Consider the following 27923-nt stretch of genomic DNA (forward strand, 5'->3'; position numbering starts at 1 on the left):
CAACCGTCTACGAGATTCTTAGGCCCCATGTACAACCCATCATGGTGAACGTCAACGATGTTTTTCAACATGACAACGCCCGTCCTCACACAGCCCGACTCACCACTGTCTTCTTGAGACACCACAACATCAACGTTATTCCCTGGCCCTCCAGATCACCAGATTTAAACCCCATTGAACATCTTTGGGGCAAGTTGGACCGACGTCTGCGACGGAGAACAACCTCAACCGCAGACTCTACCTTAGCTTGCAGCAGCTTTGCAGGCTGAGTGGACAGCCATTCCACAGGATGTGATTCGTCATCTCATCGCTTCCATGGGCAGGAGATGCCAAGCAGTTATTGATGCTCACGGGGGGCATACTCGTTATTGACGTTGAGTGACTTTAAACTTCACCTAGTGAGCGTGGACTTCGCCTTTGCAGATTTTGGATGTTCAGCAGTGAATGTGCAAAGTTTCACACATGTCATACAGAACTACCCGGAATAAACTTGTTAACAATTTGTCTCAAATTTTGCCTTTTGCGTTTCTTTTTTTGAAGAGTATATATCAATACGGTCTATATTATACTGTTTCATATTAACAGAGTTTTGTATAAACGTCTTTTTGTATCTTGATACGTGTAACTAGTGTTACAGTCTTTAGAATTTCTTTATGTACAACAAAGTTTTGTATAGCAGCTATACAGAGTAACTATGACTCTCTTAAGGTAGCCAAATGCCTCGTCATCTAATTAGTGACGCGCATGAATGGATTAACGAGATTTCCACTGTCCCTATCTACTATCTAGCGAAACCACATCCAAGCGAACAGGCTTTTTGCACAACATTCGTTAATGCATTGTTATGTATTAATATAATATTAGTAGTATTTGATACATATTAATAGAAACCATTAAATAAGAGTCTTTAATACGTTATGTATTAATAAGGAGTTTTGTATACGTTCTCATCACGTCGTTATGTATAAATAGATAGTTTTGTAAAATATCTCCTTATACATTGCAATCTGCTGATACGGATTTTTTTATTACAGTCTTTAGTATATTCTTACGCGTAAGTATAGTTTTGTGTAACAGGTTTTGATACATTGTTTTGTTTAAGAGTTTTCGGTATATTGTCATGTCTTGTGTATAATCACATCTTTAATTAAAATTCAGCTAAACGCTTTTTATAAAAGTATTCATTACTTATATAATATAATGCATTGCTGGAACTGTCCATGTTTAAACGTGAACATTATTATACATTATATTTGGAGTTCTGACTCATTTGCTTCTAAAGTCATTCTTATAAACACCATGTGGCCAAAAGTATGTGGATACCTGACCATCGCAACCCCCACGTACTTGTTGAACATTTCATTTCAAAACCATGGAGTTGATCACCCATTTACTGCTATAACAGCCTACACTCTTTTGGGAAGGCTTTCCACTAGATTGAGGAACATGGCCATGGGGATTCGCTCCTATTCTACCACAAAAGCATTAGTGAGGTCGAACACTGATGGCGGGCGAGAAGGCCTGGCTCACAGTCGGCGTTCCAGTTCATCCCAAAGGTGTTCGATGGGGTTCAAGTCAGGGATCTGTGCAGGCCATTTAAGTTCTTCCACACATACCTCGGCAAACCATATCTTTATGGATCTCACTCTGTGCACGGGGGCAGTTATGCTGAAACAAAAAAGACCCCTTCCCAAACTGTTTCCACAAAGTTGGAAGCACACAATTCTCTAGATGTCATTGTAGGCTGTAGCATTAAGATTTCTTTTCACTGAAACTAAAGAGTTTAGCCCAAACCATGAAAAAATAGCCCCATACCATTATTCCACCTCCACAAAACTTTACAGTTGGCGTTGAGCATTCAGGCAAGTAGCGTTCTCCTGGCATTCACCAAACTCAGATTCGACCGTCCGACTGCCAGATAGTGAAGCGTGATTCATTACTCCAGATAACGCGTTTCCACTGTTCCATAGTCCAATGGTAGAGTGCTTTACACTATTCCAGCTGACGATTGGCATTGTGCATGGTGATCTTAGGCTTGAGTGCGGCTGCTCGGCCATGGAAACCCATTTCATGAAGTTCTCGACGAACAGTTCTTGTGCTGACGTTGCTTTCAGAGACAGTTTGAAACTCAGTAATGAGTGTTGCGACTGTGGACAGACGCTTCAACACTTGGCGGTCCCGTTCTGTGACCTTGTGTGGCCTATCGTTTTGTAGATGAGCTGTTATTGCTCCTAGACATTTCCACTTCACAATAACAACACTTATAGTTGATAATGGCAGCTCTAGCAGAGCATAAATTGACGAAACGACTTGTTGGAAAGGTGACATTCTGTGACACTATGACATTGAAAGCTGCTGAGCTCTTCAGTACGACCCATTCTACTGCCAGTGTTTGTCTATGGAGATTGCATGGCAATTTGCTTGATTTTATGCACCTGTTAGCAATGGGTGTGGCTGAAATAGCCAAACCCACTAATTAGATGGGTTGTTCACATACTTTTGGCCATGTAGTGTATCTTTGATTGGAAAAAAAAAAAGTAACTTTATTTTATTTTGTGCTATTCTAATCATTTAGTAAGATATATATAGCTCCATATTGTTTATATTCAAAATTTAAGAACTTTGAATTTAATTACATTTGGAAAAATTATTAATCAATGCTAGTTTTAACTTTCTAGATGTCTAATTTCCTGAAACGTCAGTGTTCCCTATCGGGTTTACTGTTAGGCATTTTTTAGCTTATTTTGAGTCATTTAACACTGTTGGTGTTTGGATCATGTTAAGCACAAAGCTTCATAATGAGCTACCTTTACTGTGTCCACCAAGGGTATCAAAACTTGATTTTAACATTATAATTCTATAACTACTAGAGTACCATATGACAAGATTTTCACAGCTTACTTATGCAAAGACGAGCGGAACATTGTTACGTAGTGTTATCTCAAAATTCAAGCTATCTGTGTCGTAACCAGTTTCTTCTACTGTTAGGAGGATATGCCTAATATATTCACATTTATTCCTTTCTATTTACTTTAATAAAACTTATTTCATATATTTTTCATAAATCATTAGTTTAACTGGCTTTATGGAACTTAATTTATCGAAAGTTTTTAATATTTTTCAAGTAACGAAGCCTTTATGTTTTCAAGGATATTAATTAAATTTTAGACTTTATAGAACTAAACAAGTTTGCCCAACTTTAGGATATTCCCGTATTTGTAATTAGTTGTTTCGTTGTAGCAAAGAAGTACTGAAAAAAAAAACAATGTCAGATGAATACATGAACAACTAACATTCTTTAAAACAACTGAAAAACAACTGAAGTGTTTAAACTATAAGATGTTGCATGAAAAGATAGACACCATCTGTTTATCAACAAGGGGAATAGGAAATTGCTAACTTCGTACCCTCTTTGGTTCTATATAGAAAAATGACTAAATATATTTTCAATACAGAAAGAAAGCTTGCTTGTTCTTGCCTTTCTTGTTAGCGTTAAATACGTTTATCTTATATAAGCAGACTGTGTATGACCTAATTTTAAGTGTTCCAGGTTGTGGATCAGAAGGTCCAAGGTTCGATCCAACGATAGCCGCTGAACACATTGTGCATCTTTTAATTGTGAATATGTTATAAAAGTGATAGTCAATTTCGCTATTCGCTTGTAAGTTGACATCTAGACAGCGGATGTTGCTGACCGATTACTCTCCCTATGATAAGTAGCTCAAAATTCGGGGCAGCGACTCTTGAAAATTGGGATTTCTGACACGGGCGTGTAGTCCATGTGAAACACAGGGATAAAAATTCCAGATGTTAATTACAGTAGACGAGACAGGCAGCTGGACAAAAAGAGGTTAGGTTTAGGTGATTTATGGACTATTCGTGTTGCATTACTAAATAACATATTATGTGATCAAGTTCTGATATATAAATTGTTAACTAATAGAACAAATTTATCGTGAACGTCAAGAAATGGCTCCTAATTGGTGCACAGATGAGCAACGACTCGTAAACGAATTACATTTCTCAACATGCAAATTCCCCATAAACAGAAACAGATGTATTATAATTTTCATTTTCCCAGTTGGAAAAATAATCTACTTGCCGTATTAAGTAAGTCCGAGACATAATTCGTTTATCTTATATTTCATCTTCCTGCGCGTCTGAACAGATTCTAATGAAACTAATAAGAATTTTAGATATATCTTCAAAAGTTTATATGAATACGAGTTGCATAACGTTAATGTAGTAATTACGAGAATAATTCTTATTATAAAAAAAAAAAACAACATCTTCCTAACATTTCCATTGTTATACGTACATTCTGTCCAGGCAACGTATGTGTGTGTGTGTGTGTTTAGAATTAAACACAAAGTTACACGATGGGCTATTTGTGATCTACCCACTACGAGTAACAAAACCCGTTTTCAGCGGTGTGAGTCAACAGACATGCTGCTGTGCTATCGGGGAGCATCCAGGCAGCATTGTCTATGCTCACTACTCACAATACATGATTAAGGACAATATGAATCCTGGATTAGTATTTTATTCCGTTGTGATATGTATATATTTGTTACGTATGACGATTTATTTCGGACGGGTTTCCGATTTATTGTATTACGTACGTTATGTATTAGTATTTCAAATAACCGTAAATTTGAATTTTAATTTAGAACTTTATTAAATGTTAACATGTATCAAGTTTATACTTGCCAACAAGGTTGATACACACAATTTTCTTTCTTAACGCAAATATACTTTAATATACAAACAAAAACAATACCATTTATAGTAACGGGTATTACTGATAGTTATTGTAAATGATGGTTTATATACAACAGTTTTACAAACTTACAGACAACACTAATTCTTACATCTGGTCTAGAACTAAATATTTTATTGATGATCTAGGTCCACGAAGAACAAATTAATTCTGAGGTTATATTGTCACACCTCGCTTAAGCTAACGCCGTCTTTTCTTGGCTGTCCTCACATGCTTACAAGCACATTTCTTACCGAAGAAGAAATTTTTAATGTCCTAGTAGCAAGAATAACGTCCGAAGTTAATTCACTGAATCTGAATGGTTTTTAATGTTCAAAATATATATAAATGCTCCTGTTCAAATTTTATCGTTTTCCTATTAATAGGCATTGTTCACAGTTATTGCTTCAGACGCCTATAGCACACTGACTGTAGCTGACCAATAATATCCTTCTTTTGTTTCTCGGCTGGCTGATTTTATATGAATCACGCGATTTTTTCGAAGTTTCAACAATGTTCTAGATAGTCAATACTATATGCCACATGCCAGAAAGAAAATTACACTGAAATAAACATGGGCACTAAAATAAATGTATGACAGTAAACCTGTTACAATACAAAACTGGGTTGTTAACTTCAATTGGTGAGTAGCTAATAAAATAGTCAGATTCCTAAAAGACATGAAATATACTGAATGCCAGAACGGTTATAAATAACGATTATTTTAAATTGATATGTGTACCACTTTCTTTAATGAACAAAAAAAAATATTTACCTTGGTTAAAGCCGCTAACAATTAGAATTATAAAAATACATACCATCTCATGAAAATAATAAACATTACAAAAAATCTACGAAAATAAACAAACAAATCAAATGTACACATATAACTTTGTTGTATATTCAGAATAGTAGATCATATAAATCGTTGTATTCAAAGTCATGTCCTTACGTATTCCTGATTTTTCGAAATGAAGATATATTATAACGTACCAGAATATTTTTATTTTATATAGTTCCATAAAATGGGTTTGATTTACAGGGAAAAGAAAGAAGAAAACTAAAAAATATACTGTTTTGATTGTTATCTCAGCTGTTAGAGTACAGTAGAAGAGCACAAGTCAGTTCTACACAAAGTTGTCACTTCAGATTGAGTGTAGTTTGTTACTTCTTATTACATCTATTCCAAGCTTTTCTAGTTGGACAAAGTTTGTTTGTTTTCAGTTTTCTACAAACTTACACGAGGGATATCTGCGCTAACCGTCCCTAATTTAGCAGTGAAAGACAAGAGGGAAAGAGTTAGTGATCACCACCCATCGCCAAGAGTTGGCGATAATTGCTAAGAAAGAAATTTTCTGAGCAGCCCCGGTTATCTCTGTTTTTAAGCACCGAGGACAGAGATATTTAAACCGAAATACCTGTGAAGTTTTCCTCCCTTCTTGTTACAAGACTCCACTGACAATGATTGGGGTATGACATCACGGGTCTCTTTATGTATATTCCTAGTGTCCCAGTTTAATCCATATTTATTTATTTTCTTGTACCATCAAGTAAAATATATATTTTCTTTTTTGTATAAATACGTAATTCCTGATGTGAAACATTTTAATAATCTGAATGTATTAACATTTATTTCTTAAAAGAGCTACTACATAACCTCACTCCAAGTGATCAGTTTCCAGAGGTATCACACTATCTACAAAATAAAAAGAAATTTAAAATTCTGTTTTAATACGTGCCATTTCGCCACAATTTTATCAGCTATAGTGGTAACGTTAGTTGCTGATTTACACATTCAAAATTATTCTAATACCGTGTATTCAACTCTTTGTATTTAAATGCAGTATTAAACGTTAGTTGATACGTTTTTATATCCTGAGCGTATAAAGCAAGAAACGTCTTTAATATATTAAATTGCTAAATTGCGAGAATTCGTTTATCAGAATCTCCTCATTCTGAAAACAGATGTCTTAAAAAACAACATTTTATGTACATATTTTACTTGCCTTTGTTGTTTCTGCACTTCTAATGTCTAAAATGGTCTGATTATAAGAGTTATAACATAAAACACCTGCATTGTTTTTTATTTCTTTCGCTTATACATAAGTCTGATATGCTGCAGTATGGTCACACTAACAACATTTTATTGAGTTATATAAGAACTAGTAGCGCATTTTTGTATTATTTCACTGCAAGGAACCTGTAGAAAATAATACAAAACAAAATTACATTCAATTTCCATTTACTTGCGTCAGATGCATTTTTACGCAAACCCAAGAAATAACAAAAGACGCCATGTGATATATTTTTGTTTCAGGAATGCATTCTTCAAGCAACTGAGAATGGGTAAATAAAAAAGGTGTTACAAGTGTTTACATAAGATAATATTTAGGTAATAAAATTTGGTGTATATTTGCACTGACGCTATTCGCACACACTTATGACTGGTGTAGCACAGATTTTTTTATCAATATGTCTGTAAAGAGAATGATCACATAGTCCTGAATTTCAGCCTCTGAGCTATGTTTCAATGGATACAATTTAATGAACAGGTATAACTTTCTTGCCACTGACAGAACCTGTTATTATCTTGTTGATCTATAAGTATTAACTCGTTTGGACTTTCTAACGTATCAACGTAAACACGTTTATCCATTGAATTTATCTCAAAACTAGTCACTTCTCATTATCGTCTATTGGTGACTTCATTCAATTGATAAATTTCTTTGCATAAATAGTTATATAGAGAAAATTCAAACCACCCAGTGAATATAACGTTCTTAGGGTACAAACTTTGCAAATAACTTAGTGTATTTCACACTGTTTGTTTCCTGACTTTCTCGTTAGCCAACTGTAATTTAGTAATGCAAGACTAGAGAGAAGGCAGCCAGTCACTACCACCCACCACTAACTGTTGGGCTACTCTTTTACCAAATAATAGTGGGATTGACCGTCATATTATATCGTCACCACGGCTGAAAGGACAGCCGTTTGGTGTGACAGAGATTCGAACCCGCCATCCTCATATTACAAGTCAAGCCATGCCAGGCTCTCTTTCAAACTTTAATTTTAACTCTACAACAATGTAAAGGAAGTGGCAGTAGTGACTGAATGATTCATTGAAAGTGAAATTTTCTATTTAGTTCACGAAGAAGAAGCTGTTTTAAAAATATTTTTTCTTCAATGTTGAAGTACACAAACATTTTACATATCCTAAAATGTCACAACGTAAAATAAAAGTTACGATCTCGTGTCTTAATTAGATCCAAGAAACTGATTTCAAACAAGTTTATAATCTACGAAAAGTTTTGATGTTCTAATAATATGTATTTTTGTTAAATGCAATCGTGCTAAATTTGAGTACCTAACTGTACATGCTGGAGAAACATGGCCTCAAGAGTGAAAGAAATAGCTAGAATATAATGTTTATGATTACTGTTTACTTTTTAATTATGGTAATCTTAACTATCCTTTAATAGAAAAAATATATACATATACATATATTAATAAACAGATAGATAGATACTTTTAATATTAAAAATATGTTTCCTTTGGATCCATCTCCTTTAGATTTACCTCATAGTCACTTTAAAATATATATAGTCGTGTACGTTGTTCTGTATGTTGGGGTATGCATCTTGAAAATCACTCACTCTGGATTTAGCAAACGTTTACGTTCCCAATAACAACATTATCAAATCTGTAAAAGTACATGTTGCGTTTGTTTTTACGGACAAATAGGTAACTAATTTAGTTACCACATATCGATTGGCTAATACTTAGTTTTAAAACACACACACAAGAATAGAAATGTCAAACTTGTACAAGGTCATCAACTTATTTTATGAACAGTAAGTACAGAGAACAACGGCAGGGACAATTATTTCAGTATAACACGCTGAAAAAATACTTTTCAGGCCACGTTTCAGACCTCTATGTAAGCTACGTCCTATCTAGTTTTGTTTAATTTATACTTGTATTATATTATAACACATGAATGTTTACTAAGTTGTCGGTCTTTTATCCGTTGTACTCTGATAACTGAAGATCACGTGTAGTAACAGCTTAATAGCAGTCGTTTTTCATACATATATCACTGTTATCGTCACGAGAAAACTGTTTACTTGAAGCACTTTTAAACAGCAACATGTAGAAAGACACGCGACCGCTCACAAAAGGTTATCTTTCTTCGTTCGTACATTATCCTATCAGTAACTAAGGAAAGCTACGAATAAAAGCAATCAGAATGCAACTTAGAAAACGTGTGCGTCTTTTTGGAAAGAATTGTTTGTTTGTTTGTTTGTTTTTTAATTTTGCGCAAAGCTACACGAGATTTATATCCACTAACCACCCCTATTTTAGCAGTGAAAAACTAAAGAGAAGGCTCTTAGTCTTCGCCACTCACCGCCGACTTTTACCAACGAAGAGTGGGATTGACCGTCACTTTATAACGTCCCCACGGATGAAAGGGAGATCATGTTTGGTGTAAATGGAATTCGAACCTGCGACTCTCGGATTACGAGTCGAACACCTTAACCACCTGGAGATACCGAGCCCTTTTTGGAATGAGAACTGAAACACCCAATATTGATTTCTTTAAACATAAAAAATGTTCTTCTTGTTGTGCATTGATCATACCTGATACGGAAAATCTTATAATCGATAATGAAAAACTATATTAAAGCTTCATTTTATTAGTGGTAAGTCAATAAAATCCGAAACCTTTAACCAGAAGGATACAGAAACAATAGTACTTATTTAATCTTATTTGTGATCGTCTTTTTGTTAAAGAGTATATTTGAAGTCAAATCGATTGTGATAATAAGTTATACCCTATTGTTTCCTTAATGCTGGAAATACCATTATTAACAATCTTGCAATAAATAGGAACAAAATGAGACGATCGCTTCTGATAGAATGTATCGCAAAAACTGTGATCCCTTTATTAGCAACCTAGATACGAATAAAGAATAGATTGGAGCATCAGCGTTATCAAGTAGAAGAGCACTAAATCATTACATATCAATAGAAAACTCTTTTCCTCATCTTACTAGCATTACACTTGATGACGGCCCTTCTTAACCTCAATTTCAGACAATGTGCAGGTACCAGATGATATCACAGATTATTATAGAACTATTTCATGGTTAAGTGATCTTTCATATTATCGAGTACGGGGTAAATACGGAACATGTTAGAACCGAAATTACGGCTAATGCCTGTTTCAAATGAAAAAGTTCCAACAGATTGTATCACCAGTAGCTTAGAAAGTCACAAAAACTGCATTTCTTACTCATTCGGTATACTTCGTACACTGAATTTTACGACTCATTTAAATTTATTCTTTGAACGCTAGAAACGGTATACTATCCTACAGAACATGTATGTACGACTGCTTAAAAATAACCATTTATTAGTATGCTGCTACTGGAGTTTTTTTGTACATTTATAAGTGAATCTAGAAATTTGAAAATGAACATTAAAAGCGTAGCAACTCACCCATAGTCCGATGCTTTTCACTTGTGGTGTTAAGGCTATAGCAGCCATTCTGAACCTTGTATTCCGAAAGTAAATATTTTAAACTGGACTTTTATATCTACTGTAGAATTTTAATGTTTTAGCATCAATCTTTAACTTGTTATTTAGAAACCGAACAGTATTAACTTTTACTTTCTATTCTAATTACATTTTGAATGTAATTTCTTTGAACTTTAGTTCTTGAGCCACAGCCTGATGGTATTTTGATGTATTTCGAATCAAATGTTTCATTAGATATTGGGTACTTCAGTTAATTACAACACATTTACTCAGCTACTTTCTGCCAGGTGTTTTATCCTGAGGTGCTCAGTCACCAGAATCACTTTAACGATAATTTTTGAGTCTCTTTTGTGCCTAAAAAGTTGTTATTAAATCATTTTGATGTAATTTCTAATAATTTCGAAAGATCGATAAGCAAAGAGAATATACTTATCAAGACCGTGTATTTTCGTCAGAGGGACAGCTGTTTGCCAGTTGTGCTCATTTCATTCCCACCCACGCGTAGAGAGATACTATTCTATTGCATTTTTACTGGTTAATTGGCTAAACTAAATCACAATATGCGCAAAACAAAAAACTTTATAATTTATCGACTAGTTTTGTTTGCTTCAGATATATTGTCATACTGATGGAAATAAACAAAGTCACCGTACTTCTGGCCCGGCATGGCCAGGTGGGTTAAGGACTCTCGACTCGTAATGTGAGGATCGCGGCTTCGAGTCCCCGTCTCACCAAACATACTCGTCCTCTTAGTCGTGGGAGCATTACAATGGATGCAGTCAATCTTACTATTCGTTGGTAAAAGAGTAGCCTAAAAGTTGTTGCTGGGCGGTGATGTCTAGCTGCCTTCCCTTTAGTCTTACATTGATAAATTAGAGACTGCTAACGTAGATAGCCCCTGTGTAGCTTTGCGCGAAATTCAAAACAAATAGACAATCAAACATTGTACTTCTACAAAAGGTGTTAAACGTATTTCTGGTACAATTAAAGTTAAATAAATGATTTGTAAATATGTACTAGGCGAGAAATGTCGGAAATTATGTTTCTTATACCCTTGATTTTAAAATTTTTCGGGATAGAATATCTCCCGACGCTTAGAAGGACTCTGCCATCAACCCGAGCTTCGCTTTACACCTACAGAGGTAACTGCCCACTACAGTGATTGAACCAAATGGCACTTCGGGCTGAAGCTGTCGGTCCTCTGTGAAGACTATTTAAACTGTTAATATTTGATTGTGGCTGTTTATTGAATTTATTTGAGGTGTTTCTTTCTTGAAAGAGAGCTTAAATACTTGAATGAAAATCTGGAATAAGGATAGCTGGAAAGGACAACGTTTCTCGTTTTCTGAATAATCCAAAGTAACAGTGTTGTGATAACAATTAAACCACATCATACAATACTAATTGCTTATGCTGTATCTAGTTAATGTTAAATAGTATACTCTCTATTATATCTTCTGTTGTCATTGTCCATAATTACAATAGCAGCAACGCACAATCACATATGCAGCTTACAATAGTTACAGTTATGTGCATTCTATCTGTAGTCTTCAGTTATGTGCATTCTATCTGTAGTCTTCAGTTATGTGTATTCTATCTGTAGTCTTCTTTTCGTCTTCCTCTAATTTTACGAATTTTTGATTTTCTTTTATTGAGCATCATTTTAGTAGAACGAGTTAAAAACACAAATAAATTTTCAGACATTAGAAAAAAAAATTAAGGCCAGTGAAATAAGAAGTTTGATCTAAGTAACATCTGCGAACTAATCGTTATTTCAGAGACACTGAGTTGATTGTAAAAAATATCTAACAGGTTTTCCGTATCTGCTTCTACGATGGGATTAGTTGGTCATTGAGCCATTCCTAAATGTACGACAAATTGTCAAATGTATCGAAGGAAAGACGTCGATTTTTACCCGTTGTATGCTCGCTTCACACTTTTAGAATTCGATAAACGTAACCATGCGACCTACTTTGTTGAGAAGAGTCCAATTAAGTATTAGGGAAGCAACTGTTTATGTCCCAAGATAACCTTTTGTTAATCGTGAATTTAGATAATTACCGCTCAGGGACGGAAGCTTCAGCTTATACATATAGTATTAGAGTTTATTGTCTGTTGTATGTTCATGTAACTATTTCGCAGGACCTTGACAGATCTTCACCAAAATTGATACGGACGTTCATTAGTTCAAGGGTACACGGATTTTATGAACGTTTTTGCATTATTACCCATTTCTTCGCCCTTAGTTAATTGATCCTTACCAAATTTGACATGAAGGTTCGTTAGGTCCATGAGGAGAAACATAGAAATTGTCACTTCAAAATTTCGTGATTTGCAGTTTTCATGAGCGCTTTTTCTTTACAATTTCATATTAGGGAAGCAACGTTTCATGTCTTAAGATAACCTTTCATTTATTAAGAATTTACATAACTTCGCAAGTTAGAGCAATTATTAGATTCATGATTAATTTCACAAGTCAATTTGTATAACGTAAAGACTACAATTATGGCTACGTTGACGAGTTTGTTATTTTGTAACTAAAGTATGTTCGTACAACAAAAACCACATTTCAAATTTTATTGTATTGCATGTAGTTGCGTAACTACAAGAGACGTATCCACATGCCCTCTGCTAGTACAGCGGTATGTATACAGATTTACAACGCTAAAATCAGGGTCTCGATTCCCTTCGGGGTCTCAGCAGATAGCACGATGTGGGGCCACCCCAATGGCTCAGCAGTATATCTGTGGACATACAACGCTAAAATCCGAGTTTCGATACCTGTGGTGAGCAGAGCACAGATAGCCCATTGTGTAGCTTTGTGCTTAATGCAAAACAACAACAACGTATCCACATAAAGAGTAATTGGGTCCCTTACATTTATTTCTCAATAATTGTAGTTACGATTCAGGCTCTTTGTGACTCACCACTTATCTCGCAATTATGAGGGCTATGAAAATATACTTACGCCACTGCTTGCATGGTAGTGAAATGGATATGGTAAATGGGTTTCATGCTAGTTTGGCTGATAATAAACAGTTTCAAAATGAGCGGTTGAATTTAGACTAAAGATAACTTGGTTTTCCATCTTGTCACTTAACGTTAAATATTTTTAAAGACAAGTTTCTGAACGATGAAAACAATATTGCAACTTAATTAAATATGAGAAGTCAACTTCTAAAGCTCAGAAATATAAATTAAAAATAAAAGTTATTGAAATTATTAAGCAGTGTTTAAAACCTTGTAGATTTCAGTTCAATATCAAACATCATATTGTAAACAACAATGAGTATCCTAAGAAGTATTTCTCAAGTGAGGTAACATGACTGTTTGGATGTTAATTAATTAATTTCTAATGGTTTTGAAAACTTTTTCTGTCAACTTCTTTTATGTTTTCATCACTGTTTATTCTTTTTTTCTGTTATACGGTTTTATTTATAGGACATTCTATCGCCAGATTATCTAATGCGTCATTACATTATATTTTACAGCATGTTCGAATGCTACTGTGTTAATATAGTGATCTGATAATGTTTTGTTGTTCTTTTGTGTTATGGTATTTTAGTGCAATATTAACTCGCTGTTTTTCGATGGCGGATTCTTGCTTTGTTGCAGTACAGTTTATAAAATGACATATTAAAAATGAAACAGATTCTAAGTCATATATTATTCAAACTTACTGCAGAAGGAAACAGGTATTTCTTATTATCTACTCTATTAACGTAAAAAATACCATTGGTTTTTAAAAATATATACTCTTCAAAAAAAGAAACGCAAAAGGCAAAATATGAGACAAATTGTTAACAAGTTTATTCCGGGTAGTTCTGTATGACATGTGTGAAACTTTGCACATTTACTGCTGAACATCCAAAGTCTGCAAAGGCGAAGTCCACGCTCACTAGGTGAAGTTTAACGTCACTCAACATCAATAACGAGTATGCCCCCCGTGAGCATCAATAACTGCTTGGCATCTCCTGCCCATGGAAGCGGTGAGATGACGAATCACATCATGTGGAATGGCTGTCCACTCAGCCTGCAAAGCTGCTGCAAGCTGAGGTAGAGTCTGCGGTTGAGGTTGTTCTCCGTCGCAGACGTCGGTCCAACTTGCCCCAAAGATGTTCAATGGGGTTTAAATCTGGTGATCTGGAGGGCCAGGGAAGAACGTTGATGTTGTGCTGTCTCAAGAAGACAGTGGTGAGTCGGGCTGTGTGAGGACGGGCGTTGTCATGTTGAAAAAACATCGTTGACGTTCACCATGATGGGTTGTACATGGGGCCTAAGAATCTCGTAGACGGTTGCGTACGGTCTGATCGGAACTCCTACGCAGCCCTGGTATGGTTGAGGCAGTAGACGTCGCAGTGGTGGTCCTATCCCGAAGGTGACGTAACCGGATGTTGCGATCTTGTGCGGGCTTGGTCACACGAGGTCTGCCAGACGAGTTGATCCATGTTGTTGGTGACGATTCCATAGCCTTGTGATGTTGCTTGGGTGGACATTTACAGCTCAGGCAACATCTGATCGAGATTCGCCTGCTTCCAAGCGGCCAATGGCATTGTTGCGTTGTGCTTCAGTCAGTCTTGGCGAAACTGTATTGCGTGTCGGTGGCTTAACACTGAGCTATGGAAACCGAGAACCCGTCACTTTTATAGAGATTTTGCACATGTTGCACTTGCAGAACATGCAGATCTCTGAAACAAATTTATTGGACACGCATGCGTTTTGGCGAAAAATCCGATGATTTCCTCCGTTTTCAAAGTGCACAACTTTTATTATCATTTTGGTCTGATAATCAGTGCCTTAACACGTGTAACATCACATACTCTGAGCTTGTAACGTTATTACATATATTTCTCTTTAAAACAACAAAAATATCCCTTTTGCGTTTCTTGTTTTGAAGAGTATATATGCCTATATTTTAGTTTTATGTCAGATCTTTCGACTTAAAGAGGGATTATGTTTCTTTTATCTGCATCATTTATCAAAGCTCAAAAATTGATAGCAAATTGTATAAAAAAGAATTTTGACATAAAACAGTGTCTGTGCTGTTCTTTTTGAAAAACAGAGAAATATTTCGGAAAGTTGGATAATTTACAATCATCAATAAGTGACTAAAGCTGAGAATCAGTTAAATCTATAATAAACAGATAATACTTTTGCTCCATTATTTTGTTTCTTAAATGGATTTTGAAAACGTTTGTTAACTCTTTTTTATAACACGTTGATTTATTCTACACTGTTTGTGGCCTCCAGTGACACAGCGGTATATTTGCGTACTCACATCGATAAAAACCGCGTTTCGATACCCGCAGTGGGTATAGCGCACATAGCCCCTTGTGTAACACTGTGCTTAATACAATGCTTGCTCGTAAGAAAGGAAAACACGTTACTTTGCTCAAGAATATACTTTGATAAGATAAAACAGCAATTTCTAGTGGTTAAAACTGTAGAATAGCCTTCCACAAAACGTTATTTGTCTGATTGTAAATATTATCCTTTAAAGACTACTATTACACCACTATGTTTTATTCGAAACTCAAGACTATTATTATAATTTAGAGTAAATTCCATGCTATTTACTTGGGTATAAATTTGTTCCGGAATTAAGATTATTGTAAAACTTAATCTTTAAATTTTAGCTTGGTCAGACTTTATGTGAAATAATGAAACCTCAATGACAAAAGTTCTTTACGATAATAAGTAATCCTTTGATCCATATTTATATATAGTAAACGTTATTTTACGGAACTGCTGTACGGCAAAACTTCCGGGCAAGGGAAATGGGATGATAATGTTGATATTATGAGTCTTCTTTTATCTGACAGCATCGTACAAAATTAGGTCTGTTTTGACATTTAGTTTCTAAGTCGGCATAGGTAAGTTTTACTGCATAAAGAATTACGCAAAAAATTGTTCGGTTTTGTAACGGACTATTATGAAAGTTAATTTCCACGAACTCACTTTTGACAGGAATATTTAAGCATTATCATTCTTTATCTATAAGTGAGCTTGACAAAAAAAAACGTATCTCAGTACCAAGGAAAAATAAACTCAGTTATAAAATACGTGAGATACAAACTTAATGAAAATGAAGCAAGAATTGAAGAAAACACAAGTATTAAACAAAGAAAATATTTCATGATTGTTATACTCAGGGGGCATCCATATTGAAACATTTTGTGAGTGTTTGAGCTATTCCTGTGTATAAACAGTAAACATGATTATACTATTTCATAATGTTCCAAAGTATATGTCTGTGTATTTCTTTTTTTTTTAAAGCATCGATTTATTCAAACTGCCACTCAAATATAGTTATACCTTTTAACGTCCATAACCATGGTTGTTTGACATTCAACGCACGTAAACAGGGAATATATAAGATCCATTAACGTGAATATTGTTAGATTTACTTTCTAAAACACATAACATGATCCTGAATAAGATTATGTAACCTTGATATTGTTACCTTTAATATCTATAACACGTAAAATGATCATATATAAGATCCTATGAAATGGGTATTGTTACCTTTAATTTCTATAACACATAACATGATCATATATAAGATCCTTTAACCTGGTTATTGTTACCTTTAATGTAATTTTTCTTTATTCCTTTAACATCAGCATCTCCATATTAATGCTGTTTTATTCTATTTTTAAATGGAATAAATAACCAGTATGAGATACAGCAAAGCAACTTTTATTTCCTTAACTTTCAAAGTGTACGTACTTTTTGTTATTTTGTGAGGTTAACCAACATAGCTTTCTGACTGTCGACGTACAATGATATGTCTTGTGTGAATTCCATAAATATATTAAGTCAACAATATCAATATGTTCCTAATAGTTGTGTTAAATACATATTAATAATGTAAGATTCACTTTAATATCAACGTTCAGTTCTTCATCCAACATACTGGTCTCGATTTATATTTATTAAAATATGATTTTTAACTCTAGTTCATGAGTTTATCAAGAATAGTTTTATTAATTAAATTTTAATATATTGCAAATTGTCCTGTGTTCTCTGAAAAATCAAATATAAAAAATGGTCTTAATACGATCCAAAAACGTCAACTATGTTTTATTGAACTTTTGACATGTGAACTTGCCATGCACGAAAGCCATTATCATAGTTCGTTTAATTTTAACTCTCAAAATATAAAAACTGATGATTTTATCCACTGGGGTTGTTCATTTTACCTTTAACTGTATAAACTGTTGCTGCGTCTTGTCTATCAACAAGAACTTCTGTCCTTCTAATTTCAATACAAAGAAAATGGCAGTTTGAGAGATCCATTACCACCACTAATGTTTTCTTCCACTTGTGAAATTTCTAGTGAGACCTATCAAAGTTGGCCTCGATTTCTTCCACTTTCGAAGCATACAGACTCTTTCATGGCAGATTTCAACAACAGGTGTTTATTTAGTTTTCCATTTTGCTATGTTTTGAATTACTATTTGTTATTTTTTCTTCTTTAAGATTTTTTAAAATTAATATTTTCAAAAAGTCATCAACATAAACTCTGGTTTTATCTACAATAACTTTTTAAAATATTCTTTGGGAAAGTACATCCTTACATAACATCTTTAATTTTTGAAGGGTTTGTTAATTAATCTTCGAGAGAGTTCCTCAATGCTGTGCTCTTCTTCGTCTTCTATGAATTTCTTAAATTTCTCTTTAGGAATGTTCGTAAAATATAGATGTTATTTTCCATTTTCAAAATTTATTTTTTAATTAGTCTCTAGGAAAGCCCGTTAATATAAATGCCGTTTTTTTTCTGGAACTCAGTTAATTAGTAGTTTTAAGCTCATCTGTTTGGAAGTAATTTTTATCATTTTAAGAAATATTACCTAGTTTTCGAAAAAAGTTTATTATGCTAGACGTAGTTTTCTCCTTTTAATTTCGAGATATATTAACCAGTTTTGTGTATCTTCTATGCGTTCTTTTCTGGACAATATATTTACATAAAGTAATTTTTCTGGACAAACTTTACAGAAGTATCTATAAACTTACTTTACACATTTAAGTAACAATATTTATATCAATATTTGTTGAAATACACATACGCACTTATATATAAAGAAAACACAATAGTAATGCTAATTTTAATGTGTTAAAAATGTAGCTTAATATAACGAAAATAACGAAGATTTCAAAAAGGTGGACCTTTCTTCTTCCGAAATATATATGCAAAAACGGCTCGTTTGGGTTGAGAAAATATTTTACATAGAAGAGCGAACAACGTTTCGACCTTCTTCGGTCATGGTAAGGTTCACAAAGAAAGAGGTAACTGACCGGAAGCTGACCACATGTTTGAAAGGGGTTGTGTAACTTAGTGTCTGAATGTAGAAGGCGGTGTTAGATGTTTGAATATATAATTTTATTTATTTTATATATTAGTATAGGTATAAAGGCGTTCCTTTATATTGGTTTATTTTGGGTTTAAGTTGTTGTATAAGTAAGGTTTCTTTAATTTTGCGTTTGTTTATGTTTGTTTCTTTATTTAGTATTTGAGTGTTTTCTATGGTTATGTTGTGTTTATTTGACTTGCAGTGTTCGAAAACGTATGAAGGTGACTTTTTATGCTCTTTGAATCTGGTTTCCATTTTTCTACTTGTTTCTCCAATATAGAAGTCGTGTCAGTTATCACATTGTATTTTATAAATAATGTTGGTGTGGTGTTTGTCAGTGTAGTTTTTTACATAGTATAGACCTCAGTTTTGTGTCTGGTTTATGAATAAATTTGGTATTAACTGGAATGTCATATTTTGTTACTAGTTTTTGCCAAATGTTGGTTATTTGTTTGCTGATGTCAGGAATATATGGTATACAGCAGAATATGGTTTCGTGATTTTTTGATTCGTGAGATATACTTACTTTAGTTGGTTGATTTTGCTTTCTGTCTAGGTGTGTGCGTATAATGTTTTCTACGGTTTGTGGAGGAAACTTATTGATGTTGATGAAGTATTGTTTTATTTTGTCTAATTCATCGTTAATTTTATATGGTGAGCATAGTTTTATGGCTGTGTTTATTTGGTTTCTTAGTATGTTGAGTTTTTGTTTTGTTTCATGTGCTGAGTCCCAAGGAATGTATAGTTCAGTATGGGTGATTTTTCTGTGGATTTCTGTTTTGAATTGTGTGTCGGTTCTTGTAACTTTGAGGTTCAGAAATGATATTTGATTGCTTTCTTCCTGTTCACATGTGAAGTTAATGTTGGGATGTATAGAGTTAATATGATTGAAAAAATTAAGTATGTGTTCTGTAGATTTGAATCCCGCAACCGTGTCATCTACATATCTGTACCAGTATAGTGGTGGATATAATGCTGTGTTAATTGCTTGTGTTTCAACTTGTGTCATAAAAATATTGGCTAGAACTGGTGATACTGGGTTGCCCATGCTTAGGCCATTTGTTTGTATATAGTTTTGGTTGTTGAACATGAAGTTTGTCTTTATCGTGGTGAATTCTATGAGGGTTGCTAACTGGTTACTGGGAATGTCTATTGATGGGTTAGGGTCTCGGATATAGAGTTCTAAGGCTATCTTGCAGGCTTAAGTGGTTGGAACTTCTGTAAAGAGGGATATAACATCGAAACTGGCCATTAAGGCTTTATGATTAAGTTGATTTAGATTAGACTTGAAATTAAAAGAGTCTTTGATGAATGAGCTGGCTGATGTTACATATTTGGAGAATGCCCATGCTGTGTATTTACCAAGATTGTAATTAAACGATTCATATGTGGACATTATTTCTTCTTCCGGATCAAACTTTAGATGGTTGTTCTAATTTCGAAAACAGATACGTCGCACAAACAGAAGACGCAAATAAAATTAAGATATAAGCGTTAAACCCAATCCGAATAAGAAAAGTATCTGAAGAACTGATTATTGTATAGCGGATACTACATTTATTCACAATATCTACGCGTGAAATTAAATTCAAAACTATAGGCAGGTAAGATGTTCAAGCTTACAACACCTCACATTTAAATGTATTTTTCACTGTAAATCAATTATAGTTGGTTTTAATATATAAAGATTTAACTAAATAAAAATATAATTAAGTAATAATCTAAGTGTTTACTAAAACTGGAACGTAAGGAGTGATAAATAACGATCATCTCCTGCATAGCAATCATGTAATGTATGGAGTCCATAATTAAACTTTTCTCAATGTTTATATTGAGAGTGAAACCACAGTGGGTGAGCTATCTGCTGTGGCCGCCGCGGGGAAAGAGTCCCGGATGTGTGCGTTGTAAGTCTGTAAACTTATCGCTAACCTACTGGGGGACCATAATTAACCCCAAAATAACTAGTCAGTGCAAGTGCATATATATTTGTGTGTGCGCGTTTAATAATTGTAATTAGAAAAAATATCATAAATATATTGATACTAACACTCATAGTTTCTAGTTTCATCTGAGACTTGGAAATAATTGTTGAATCTGAGATTATATCTTTCTACTATTGTATGGATCCTACTATTGCAGATTAGGTCTTTCCGACACAAGCACTTTCTCTTTATCAGATCTGTTTATCTAATTTTACATGCTTTCTAATCTTACATCGGTGATATTATTTTTCTGGTTCTGTTGTTTAAAATCTTCTTTTATATTTCAGTTTCTGTGTACAGTACTTTAATAACTACTGACAAAAAAACGCAATGTATTGTTGTTTGATTTGTTTTTGCTTTTAATGCAAAGTAACACAATGGACTATCTGCGGTCTATCTATCGCGGATAATCGAATCCTGAATTTTAACATTATAACACAGAAAGCTTACAATATCTTTTTAGAACGTATTGGTTGAAGCATGACACTCCAGTCGTTCGAAAACCAACTGAAATGTCCCCCAGTTGCTCAGCGTTATGTTTGTGGATTTACAACGCTAAAAATCGGGTTTCAATACCCGTGGTGGCACAGATAACCCATTGTGTAGCTTTGTGCTTAATTCAAAACAACAACAACAACGGACTGAAATAGTAAGAACACATATTTGTTTTGTTACTTGAACTCTTAAATGCTAAAAAGGTTTTTCATTTTATTTTCCCTTTTGTTATTTCCATCTTTTGAAGCTCTACTCAAATAAGTGGTTGAGTCTAACAACGCAAAATTCATATTTTTTCTTTGTGTTCATTGCCCTTAAGAATTTGGCCAGCAGTGTATAACGTGTAATAATATTTAACTATGTACTTGTATATAATTCTACGGAGTAGTTTTAAAATTAAGCATTATTATGCAAACTAAATCCTGAGTATATTTCTTTATCGTAATTAACACTTTGTTGTCTAATGAAATTTCATGTATATTACTTTAATATTGTTTCTTGAGGCAGCAGTCACCAAATAATATTCAACAGTCTTATCCTGTGAAAATGTGCAATTAGAAATTACTGTGATTATCACAAGTTCTGGTATAAATGTCACTGATCCCCCCCGAAAAAAAAAAAAAAAAAAAAATAGAAGTGGTTAAATGCGGAATGAACAAGATACATTGTGTAGGTAGATGACAATATACGAGAAACATTATTATTCTATTATTCTTACAGGCACGCCTACCTTAACGTATGCCATCATATCCCCATGATCTGTATTAACCACACATAGCAGTAAAATGAAAATACAAAAACCAGTAACAACTAAGATTCGAATGGAATGACACCACGCCTACCTACAACTCTCCACGAAATTACCAAACTGACCAAGCATGAAATACGTGCATCGTTAAGGAAGTAGGATATATACCTACTAAAATGTATCTTCGACGCAGTTATGAATAAAAAAAATACCCAGTTTTAATAATTTTGTAATAATTAACACGTTTTTGTATATCCTATAGCGTTGTAAAAATAAACATCACATGACACAACAATTTATTCAAACGGTTTGATTTATACGAAGAGTTAAGTTTAAATGGAAAATGCAGTTGTTGACAATCTACTGAAGTTTTGCTCTTCCGTTATGAAATCCTTACTTTGTTTATTAAACTTTTATAACTTGGTAAATTTTGCATCCAGGTGTCACTATTTTTGGTGAATTACTTCATCTTCTGGAATCCTATTCAACAGCAAAAGCGTAGAAAATCCTTAAAATCTCATTAAACAAATTTTACAATACTATGATATTTTACGTAGCCGTGTGTCAGTCAATGTTTAACAAGACTGGTGCAATTGGATGTTAGTTTATTATTCTATCACAAAAGTAATGCTGAATAAAAAAGTTGGTACACTTTCTCGCGCTTCTGATAAGGTTTGTAATGTGAGCTTTAAGGCTTTGATCGTAATTCTTTTAAGGGATATGTGAAAGAAAAATTTATAAAATAAGTTTCATTCTGTTCCCATTAATTGTTCTCTAGTTATAATCGATGCTATGTGGGCTTTCAAAAAATTGTTTCCACATCAGGATATTGAAAATGGCATCTCAGTTGTGTACCAAGTTTGTTCTTCCTTCCATTGTAACATACTTTATTAGGCCTTTCCGAAATAATCAGGATTAGGATGTTAAAAACTACATTTTCATTTACGTACCTAGTTTGTTTTTCCTTCCTTGCCTGTTCTATAATTTTTTCATTATAAATGAGACCAAGAACTTTTCAACCAAAGCGCATAAAGATTATAATTTCGCTTATCTTGAAGGTTTGATGGTGTTTATATATCTTAATATCTAGGTATAATCTTTCAATCAAAATGTATTACATGTTACAACGTAGAAAGAAAGTCGATTTACTATCCATAATGTAAGTTCTCTAAATTGTCCATCTCTTAGTAATCTTACGTCCAGAAGTAAAAAAGTCAACTTAAAACAAGTACCAAGGTTGGTCGTTTTTGTCTTATTGTTCTGAAGTTATCACTGAAATGCAAAGTCCCTAAAATTTTAACCTCAAACTAATTTATGTCAGGACGTAATAAAACCGATTGAAACCTCGTACACGTACCAAATGTGGTCCTCGCACACTTATCTGTTCTGCAGTTATAACCATATAACGTGTGGAATAAAAAAATCATTGCTTCGTATCACAAAAAAAAAGAAGGTGTTATAAGAAGTTACGTATGAATTTGAATTTACTTAATCTTTGGTTATGTGTTTTGCACTCAAGGACACAAAGAAACACACAAAGAATAACGATCACCCTACACTCTCACAACTCATAACGTCTAAGTTTATGACGGGAACAGAAAAACTATTTGACAAACTAAGAAAAATATATCTTTAATATTTCATAGACACGGGAAATAGAATAATATAACTGACGTTAAGCTCTTATAGAAAGGAGATGTAAACTGTTTGTTGTTATACAAAAGTTAAAGACACCAACTGAAATAAGCAAAATTTATTTTTCAATTGAGCAACAATGAGTTAATTAATTTTGTACAATTAGTCTATTGAAGATAACATAGATGCAACCTTATAAACGTTTTGTATGCATTATAACTTTTATTAGAATGCAGTTCTATACTTCAGAATAGTTAGTTATAATTTTAATCTCAATAAAACTAACTCAATTGTAGTATTTATGAATTTAATTTCTTGCTAATAACTTTCTTTTAATTATCTAGATAATCATTGTAACCAAAGTTTAAGTTTTTCTTTCAATAAAGTATCTTAATATTTCTATATTCGTCTATGTACTTCAGTTTGTATTAGTAAGTCTTTATTATGATTATCCACTTTCTAATTGTATTTTATCCTCAAATGTATAAAAACAAACACCAAAATAATTATATTATATATATATATATATATATCTTATGTATTTCGAAATATTTACAGAAGACAAAAAAAAACAGTTGTGAAAAGTAAATATTTGATTTTTATTTTATCTGTCAAAAATAAATACGAAATTTCTTTTACACTCTTAAATCAATATTGGCATTTCCTTACGACGCTCTTACATTCTTCCTTTTTTCCTTACTGGAAGGAGGACGACGACTAAAAAATAAGTAATTGACTATGCTTGAAAATTTTATATCATAATAAACCTGACTTTCGTTCTCCCAGTTTCAATATTTCTGTTAAGAAAACATGGGAACATTTTCATAAAAGATGAGAAAATACTCTACTTTAGTTGAGCTTTATGATTGTTGCCTTGAGCCAAACAAACAAGGTTCAAAACTGCATAGCTTTCGATGTTTAATTATATCTAATGAAGTATGTATGGAATTAAACTAAATCAAGTGGGCTGTGTTTACCTTCTTCTGAATTATAGCTCACTTCTTCAAGGGTAAAATATTCATATTTCTTATATAAAAAAGAAAACTATATAAGTATAGTAATAAGTGAGCTAGTATTTGCTCGCTCACATTTTTTAAAAAAAATTAAGGAGAACTTTTGTTTAATGTTATCTGACATGTATATATTATGTGTATACCATATCTATATTTTGTGTATATCATATCTATATTATGTGTATATCAGGTCTATATTACGTATATATTATGTGTATATTACGTATATATTATGTGTTTCGATTTAATGTTCGTCAGGAACAAATCTTTATATCTCTCATTCGTTAGCATCGGACAACGATCGCATTAGGTCCAAAACTAAGTTCTATGTATATCGTCCATTAAGATCAGTGTTGAGTAATGTCTACTGTCTATCAGTTTCAGAACTAAGTTATATTTACATCGTTTGTCAATATCACACTTGAGTTTATCGTTTATCCCTTTCAGAACTAAGTTATATGTGTATCATCTGTCAAGATCGAAGATGAATAACATTTATAGTACGTACAATTGTATTGCGCTTTTCTCTTCATAGGAAAAATAAATATGTTTTAAAACTTCCAACAAATGTTTAGAAGTAATTAACTTTTGAGTATTTTAATAGACAAAGTAATCCGAGAATGTTGTTCGTAGTTAAAGCTCTGCACTGTGTTTAAAGAGATATGAGTAAATGTTCAATAATAAGAATTAAACGTATTTACTCCATGTTCGTACATCGAAACCATAGTGTTTCCATAAAAAACAAGAAACCTGTTACATAACTTGTCAAAAACCTTCCTGAGTAAACCAAAAACTTTGTTACTTAGAACAATTATCAATTAAATAAAGACTCCAAAAGCTTAAACGTGTACAAAACTAATAACATGATAAATAGCATACATGTATTTATTCTAACACTTTTACTTATAAAGTACACTGAAGAAAAGAGGTGATTATAATAATAACATCATTCTCACAACTAGAGCTATTAACCCTTAAACAACGGGAATGTTGTAGGTAGCAGCATCAATTGATGATGGCTGCTGTTTAAGGGTTAATAGACACTAAACGGGAGCTTTTCTTAATTAACTCAACATTGTGATATTCCTATACTACAGTCCTATAATACTCTCACTGCAGACCTGTGCACGAGCTCTAAGATGAAATGCATACTGTGAACGTGACTCATTTGTCACTACTTTAGTTAGATTTAGATAGACTTCTTAACCCAGTAGCAAATATACCCCAATAACGCTATTCCCTTGTGTGGACTGCGTCACAGGCTACTAGATTATTACTGTTAAAGTCGAAATAAGGCAACCCTAGCGCTTGACAGCAACCATAAATAGTAAGCTCAACCGAAATTATCGTTTATGAGGATTCGTGACTAATACACTTCGTAGCAAACGCAGTTTCTACATTAAGTGGAAAGTTACTGATGTCTCCATATTCTGAGACACACGAAAAACTAATGGTTTCATTCACGTGAGAATAGACAGTTATACAGACGTATTAAATATAGACAGGAAATAAAATCACCAAGAGGTTAACTCGCAAATAACCACCTTCTTTTCACCACCTGCTATTCACTATTAATAGGGTACACGTATTGTATCGTATTGAATAATTTTGTATTTTTGCCCGTTACAACATTTTTGGTAAAGAACTGGCTGAAGGAATGGAGGAAATAAATAATTGTCTATGTGAAATACGAAGGGGACTCAACAAATAATTATTGAATTAGTTGAATAAGAATAATATTTTCTTTAAATTTTTAATGACTCATACGTTATTAAGGATCCTATAGTAACTAAACTTATTGACTCAGAAACAATTTGGTTCGCAAATAGTTTAACTTTATCCAAAGCAGTAATTCATGAGCCAAACAAATTAAAACACATAATTAATTTTTACTTCTAATTTGTACTTCATAAAAATATATGGAATTAGATATATTTTTACGTTCATTTGTTTTTAATTTTTATTTATAATGTTTACAATTATACCAATTAGTTAAAGAATTTTGAAAACATGTTGTTACCTTCATAATTAACTCTAGGAAAGAAGCAGTAAGTTTTCAAATTTACATTCCTAAAATACTGTGTTCGATTCCTCAAGTGAAGTGGGTGAAAATAGCCCATATTTTAGTTCTACATCAAGAAAATACAGCACAAATCTTCACGAGAAAGTTAAAAATATCTATATTTAGGCTTCTTGTCCGAAAACGTAATTTAAAATTATTTTAGCAAAATACTATATTTTAATCCCACTCTCGTGTTTTGGATATGAACTTCTTAGGACTATTTTTATAGAGTTAATCTTAAGTTGGAAATGAACAACTTTGGTATTTTCAGCTGACCTAATGTTTAGTTCTAGAGTGATTAGTTTTAATTTTGTTCTAACGTACTTGTTTTAGTAATTAGTGGCGTTACTTAACTATATCTAACAATTTTGCATTCATTCAAAATTTATAGATTAACCTGACATTAGTTGCTTTTTATCGTCCGTATATTTTTTCAAACTTAAAATAAAGTAAATCGAACTTTGTTTATTTTACACTTAAACAACGCTGAAAAGGTATGTATTTTCAGTTTTTACTTTTATTCTATTTATTCTCTACCAAACTAAGATTAGACGTGTAAAGTGAGCGCTAAAGATTTCTTTGTTTGTTTCATGTTCTCTTCATGAAAACTCAAACTGATATAATAGTATTTATACAAAACTTTGTAGCTGTGATTTTAAAACATACACGCTAAGAAATTTCTATGATAAAAGAATTTTACAAGGCTTGAATTATTTGGAGTTTCTAAAACTTCACAGGTAACTTAGACTATGTCCCTTTCGCTTAAACGTTACTACGCTAACATCAAACAATTCTCTCGAGTTCTGGTTTCAAATATTACACATATGCACCAGTAGATGATGAAATGCCAACAGTATACAACGCAGCTAGAGTAATGACTGTAGGTTTATTTTATGTAAATTGGTCGCTTGACATACATTATACCAGGCTAAACCCAATATTATTTGAGCAGTCATAGAAAAATAACATAAATAGTTACAGCAAAGTTTTCAAAATCGATATTGTATTTTCAGGACGAAATGGATTATGATAGAGCAAACTGAAAGACTGAATAGTTGTTCTCAGCGTAAAAGTTTATAATAATTTATTCTAGGCTTATGTCCTTAGTATTCTAATTTAGATGTATTGTACTGTTTTATAGAAACGTTTTGGCATGACGTAGTGATAAAGTCTGACGTCTAGGAATTTTTGAAGTTTCTAGATTTTATGCTACAGTACTTAATAAAAATTACAAAAATGTTAAACATCAGTGAGTTACAGAATCAGTTGATTAGTTAGTAAGTCAGTTCAGTACTGTTGATCTTTTGATTTTGTTCCATAGTAGATCTCAGAGGAAA

At 33.1% G+C, this 27923-nt stretch overlaps 1 protein-coding gene across 1 annotated transcript in view; it reads left to right on the plus strand.

The window, feature by feature from the left end:
• The window catches only part of LOC143223151 (potassium voltage-gated channel protein Shaw-like), a 162928-nt gene that overhangs the window by 27476 nt on the left and 107529 nt on the right, over positions 1-27923 (plus strand). The window lies entirely within an intron of this gene.

Source organism: Tachypleus tridentatus, chromosome 8, assembly GCF_004210375.1.
Source record: "Tachypleus tridentatus isolate NWPU-2018 chromosome 8, ASM421037v1, whole genome shotgun sequence".
Taxonomy (NCBI): Eukaryota; Metazoa; Arthropoda; class Merostomata; order Xiphosura; family Limulidae; genus Tachypleus; species Tachypleus tridentatus.